The sequence below is a fragment of the Onychostoma macrolepis genome, chromosome 23 (genome assembly GCF_012432095.1).
Source record: "Onychostoma macrolepis isolate SWU-2019 chromosome 23, ASM1243209v1, whole genome shotgun sequence".
In the NCBI taxonomy this organism is placed as follows: domain Eukaryota; kingdom Metazoa; phylum Chordata; class Actinopteri; order Cypriniformes; family Cyprinidae; genus Onychostoma; species Onychostoma macrolepis.
Genome location: NC_081177.1, coordinates 350,829 through 356,828, shown reverse-complemented (window position 1 = coordinate 356,828; position 6,000 = coordinate 350,829). Strand labels below are relative to the sequence as shown.

The following is a 6,000-nucleotide window of genomic DNA, read 5'->3' as shown; positions in this document are numbered from 1 at the left end:
GTGTGTGTGTGTGTGTGTGTATGTATGTGTGTGTGTGTGTGTGTGTGTGTGTGTGTGTGTGTGTGTGTGTGTGTGTGTGTGTGTGTGTGTGTGTGTGTGTGTTTGAGCAGTAAGTCAGAGCTGCTTCCTGTTGTTGCACTAGGACAGAGAGAGAGAGAGTACAGGACACACACAATAATAATAATAAACACACACACACACACACACCGCCCCCATACTCTCAGATATGAGGTTAGAAAACAGGAAATATGAACAATAGACCGGCAAAGCCAAACCTGTGTGTGTGTGTGTGTGTGTTTGTGACATATGAGGACATAGATGTGTATAATGACGAGGGTATGGCAGGTATTACAAGCTGAAGGTGGCATCTCAGGACATTGACCCATGTCCCCACTTTTCAAAACGCTTATAAATCATACAGAATTAGTTTTTTTGAGAAAGTAAAAATGCACAAAGTTTCCTGTAAAGGGTAGGTTTAGGTGTAGGGTTGCAAACGTGTGTGTGTGTGTGCGTATGTGTGTGTGTGTGACAGCATGTGTCTGAGTTAGTGTTTTGTGCTTGTGTGAAGTTTTCACTGGATTTAAGTTGTAAATGGTGCGTTCACACATTCAGAATGTTTGCTGTCAGATTGTATTGATGTGTGTGTGTGTGTGTGTGTGTGTGTGTGAGAGGAAGTGATCATTGTTCCTGCACAGACAGAATGAGGAGGGAAACGCAGATCCTGAGAAAATCCAGAAGAGTTTGAGTGTGAATCTCACATGATCCTGACGGACAGACGCCTGACGATGAGGAGGATCTGCACATACACACAGACAGACGGCTGGTGAGTGACACACACACACACACACACACACACAGTCTTTAATGAGACGCTCGGTTAATTACACAGCAGTCCGTTAGTGAAGGAGACAATGAGAGAAAGGGATTAGAGGAAAAGAGGTCAACAGATTTTAATCTTCATATAGATGACAGAAAAACAGTCATCTGTTAGATCACATCTGCTGAACAACACACACACACACACACATGTTTGTTTTTGTGAAAAGTGGGGACTCTCCATAGGCGTAATGGTTGTAATACTGTACTTACTGTATGTGCTATTGTCCTACACCAACCCTACACCTAAACCTACCCCTTACAGGAGACTGTGCATTTCAACTTTCCCCAAAAAAACCTCACTCTGAGTGATTTATAAGCGTTTTGAAAAGTGGGGACATGGGTCAATGTCCTGAGATGCCACCTTCAGCTTGTAATACCTGCCATACCCTCGTCATTATACACATCTATGTCCTGACTTTTGAGGATATTTTAAATATTGTTTATGTGTTTATGTGTTATTGTTTAAGTTTGTGTGTTATATATCTTTAAATATTTATCTCATAAGAATGTGCACTAACACTTTATTTTAAGGTGTCTTTGTCACGTTACATGCACTTACTATTATAATAACAATAATTTATGCATAATTACATGCAAGTAACACTAAAGCAAACCCTAACCATATAGTGCATGTAGTTAATTAATATTACTTAAATGTATAATTACACTGTAACAAGGACACCTTAAAATAAAGTGTAACTGAATCTCCTCTCAAAGAACAATTTGTAGTGTGTGTATAGTTTTATTATTATATTTTTAATTATAATTTTAACACTCATTTGAATAATAAAAATTACAGAGATAAAAAAAAGCATATTTATGCCCAATCAAAGAAGAATTTGTGTAATAATTTCAGAAATAACATCATTCGTATGAGATTAATTTAAGTGTTATATATATATGTATAAATTATATAAATCAAAATTATTTATTTTTTTTATGCCAAAAATCATTAGGATATTAAGTAAAGTCGGAGATCATGTTCCATGAAGATATTTTGCAAATGTCCTACCGTAAATATATCAAAACATCAGTGGAAAGATTATTTATGAAGCTTTCAGATGATGAATAAATCTCAATTTCACCAAATGTGATTCTTATGACATCACTCGCGCCGCCGGATGCAGAGAGAGAGAGAGAGAGAGAGACAGAGAGAGAGACAGAGAGAGAGACAGAGAGAGAGAGACAGAGAGAGAGAGAGAGAGAGAGAGAGAGAGAGAGAGAGACAGAGAGAGAGAGAGAGAGAGAGAGACAGAGAGAGAGAGAGAGAGACAGAGAGAGAGAGAGAGAGAGAGAGAGAGAGAGAGAGAGAGAGAGACCGGTGGGCAACACTGATGATGATGATGATGATGATGAAGGCTCCGGTGACCGGGATGCGGGTGTGACGGTGGGTTTGTGTCGCTGTCTGTCGGTGTCTGTCGGTGTCTGTGTGTCAAACATCACGGTTGTGTTTGTTGTGGTCGGTGTACACCGGCGCCGGTGAAACAGTAACAGTGCTTTATATTCCCGTCAGCGCTGATTTCACTGTAACGCTGCATACTTCTGTCACGAGCGATCTGATATTATATTCTCGATTTATATTTACATCTCATGCAGAACAAGCTTTTATCGGCGTCGCTCTTCTCGCTTCATATTTCTGTGATGATGGATATGTACAGTATTTACAGTAACTCGCCTCAGATGCTCTTTTGTGCCGCTCACAGCTGCGCGTGCCCGTGCGCGCGCCCCCGCTCTGATCAGGACAAAAGAGCTGCAATAATATCACATCATCATATAAGATATGATCAAAACATCGACGAAAACAAAGCTGTAAAATCATGTCCTCCGTTTAAAGATGCGTTTGCCTGACATATCAAATAAGTCAGATATTTATTGAACCTTTAGGGAAAATATTTTTAGAAAATTACAAATTATGTGTTGTGTGTGTTTTGTTTTGTATCATATTTGATTCATTGGGCTTTTATGGCTCAAATAGTCTGATTGATTGAGAATACGGAGGAAAAACAGCTCAATTTTATTCAGAGACTTTTTATTCAGAGCAAAAATATGAATTTGCTGCAGCTGCTGATATTTCTATGATGAGATTCTGATGCTTGTAATGCAAATCAATGAGATGTTTATAATTGATACTGACATAAAATGATGTAAATATCAGTCTTCGCTCTATATCTCCAGTAATATGTCTCAGTAACATGAGACTGAAATGATCCAAACATATACAGTAAACGTACATTAATCTCACCAAAATCTACAGTGAGACATTTTTAGTGCACAAGATACTGGTTTCAGTACAAAAAGTTATGTTAAAATAAAATATTAATCTCTCACCCAAAAATATTTAATTTCAATTAAAAAGTCTGGCTGTGCTTAATGGGTACATTTCTGTGTTCTTTACACCCCTGTTCCCATTAAACTCACATCATGCTTTATTAGAAATTATTGTTTATTTTAAGGAAAGTTTTTAAAGAATAATTGTAAAAATATATTGTTTTGAAGGCACAAAGTCAATCACAAAAAGCAGAACAGTTATATATTCATAGTGAAGTGTGATTCAAGCACATTGCAGCATCTATAGTCCACGTTCAGCTAAATAACATTCAAAAATCAGATAAAACAAAGCAATAAAACATGTAATTCATGGAGATGAACCTCTTATTAAATGCATGTCAGTTTATCTATATTCTCTTGTGACTGGAGAACACTGCATGATTTTCCTCAGATTTACAGTCTGGAGAAGCCAGAGATCAGAGCCGGTCTGCAGATCTGAGTCAGAATCCAGAGAAAATCAATTCACTTTAATATTAACTTTTAATATGTAAAGTGTGTTTATGAAGTATTTACAGACGTTGAATGTGAAGAGCTTAAAGAGGAGCAGCAACTATTCTTAATACATTTCATGTAATATTTATTAAAATGACAGGATTTGTGCTAAATATATAGTCTAGGTCATGTATTACCTTGTATTATTATTAACAATATCTATGAAATTATACTTCTTCTTGCTGATGTCACACTGAAGCTGTGATTTTCATAGTCGTGCACCTTTAAGCTCATCTTACAATAATATGAAAAATTACAGAGTGTTGCTGCAATGCAAAAAAAAATGATTTTCTTAGTATTTTTGTCTTGTTTTCTAGTATAAATATCTACAAATTCTTGAATCAGGATGCATTTACTTGAAAGTAAAATGACTTAAGAAGTTTTGTCTCGTTTTCTGAAAATATTATCCAAATTTTGTTAGTTTTTGCTTAAAACAAGCAAAAATATCTGCCAGTGTTGCAAGAAAAATAATCTTGTTTAGCCTTTGAATTAAGATACTATTTTATTTGAAATATTTTTTGCAATATTTAAAATATTTTTTAGCAGTGTGATAATAATAATAATAATAACACATTTTATTTAGTATAGCGCCTTTAAAAGGGTTCTTTCTCAAAGCGCTTTACAACACAAGCAAACACAACAATCCAAAGTAAAACAAAAAATACAGAATAACAATCAGTTAAAAGCAAGCCTGAAATAAAACGTTTTAAGACAAGGTTTTAGGAACGACCGCTCTGAGAAGCTGTATAGAGCCGGACCGTGCGGTCCTTGTGTGTTAACATCAGAACTTTAAAATCAGAAGCCAGAGCAACAGTTCCACGACACAGTTCTGGCTGCTGAACTAAATACTGACGTTTCTTTTTTTTTTATTTTTTTATTTTGATATAGCAGCATAAAGAACAGTACATTACTTCAAACAAATGTAGTTACAATTTTCTCTGCCATTCAATTTCTTTTTTTTTTTACATAATATAAACAAATTAACAAACAAAATAAAATAAATTGATAACAGTAATCATTTTAATGGTTCGGGGGAGGTCAAATATATATTTAATAATCAAATTCCATATTAAATAATGTTAAATGTTTGTTTTGGTCTGTGGTAGAGACTGTGGGAGAAAGTCCGTTAGTTTCTGACGTGGAAAGGAGATCACAATAACATTTCTCACTCAGAAGGGAAGGGTCATTTGTTTTACACCTCCACAAAGTCTGGCCGTAATGGCCTTACATATTCGATCCACTTGGACCAAACTTTTCTGAATACATTCTTCTGAAGACGAAGGCAAAAAGTGATCCTTTCCATAACATAAATATCATTTACAATATCCATCCATTCTTGTATTGTGGGGGGTTCAGGAAGTGCTTTTTTACCAGCAATTGTTAAAATGCCAAATAGGTATCTTTCAGGCCATCTTGTCTGGAGAGTCGTATTTCCTAAATATAATGTGGAAAAGTGCAAAGGCAGTGTAGTGTTAAAAATGCCTTCCACTGCTTTATGAAGCTTTATCACTGGGCATTCCCAGAATATATGCCAGTGATTGTCTTCCCGAAACCCAACATTTGGTGTCCCCTCCTTCAATACGTGCTTTCTGTTTTGGTGTAATAAAAAATCTGATAAGACATTTCCACCCAAATTCCCGCCATATGTGAGAATTGGTACATTTCCACGTAAATGTACATATATCAAGCCATTCCTCACTTGATATTGAAAAATTACCTTCTTTTTCCCATTTTTCTTTAATATATTCTGTGGTGAGTTTTTTTTATCCTAAGAGCTTTATAGAATTTAGAGATGACACCCTTATTTAAATCACCTCTTATCTTCAATATTGGGTCATCAAAGTCTGTTTTATTTTTGATGTTGTTTTCAAAATGATTTCGAAGCTGGAGATATCTATAAAAATCAGGTTTCTCAAGGCAGTATTCTTTCTTCAAACTTCCAAAGTCTTTCAACTCTCCCTTTTCCGTAAGAGACACCATTGAATTATTTGTAATTTACGATCTAATTTATATTCTTCCTTTACTGTATTCCAGATTTTTCGTTGGGCTTTAATGCATGGGTTTTGGACTTTTTCCATAAATCTTCCTAAACTCTAATAATGACGTTTCTTAATACAAGATTACGAGACTCCAATAAGAAGGACGTTACAATAGTCTAGACGAGAAAAGACAAAATATTTAATTAACCGGTAACACTTTACAATACGGTGACACTAATATGCATTAATTCATGCTTAACTAATGCACAGATAATCATGAGTTAATGTATAACTCATGAAGAACTAAACATTTATTAACAAT

The 6,000-nt window shown here is 35.3% G+C and overlaps 1 protein-coding gene across 1 annotated transcript in view; it reads left to right on the top strand.

Moving 5' to 3' along the window:
- The first annotated feature begins 364 nt into the window (after positions 1–364).
- Positions 365–6,000, top strand: part of zgc:158659 (uncharacterized protein LOC791141 homolog) — a 34,950-nt gene continuing 29,314 nt past the window's right edge. The window contains exon 1 of the mRNA XM_058763660.1: positions 365–823. The gene's annotated coding sequence lies outside the window, so the exon portion shown is untranslated. The remainder of the gene's footprint in view (positions 824–6,000) is intronic.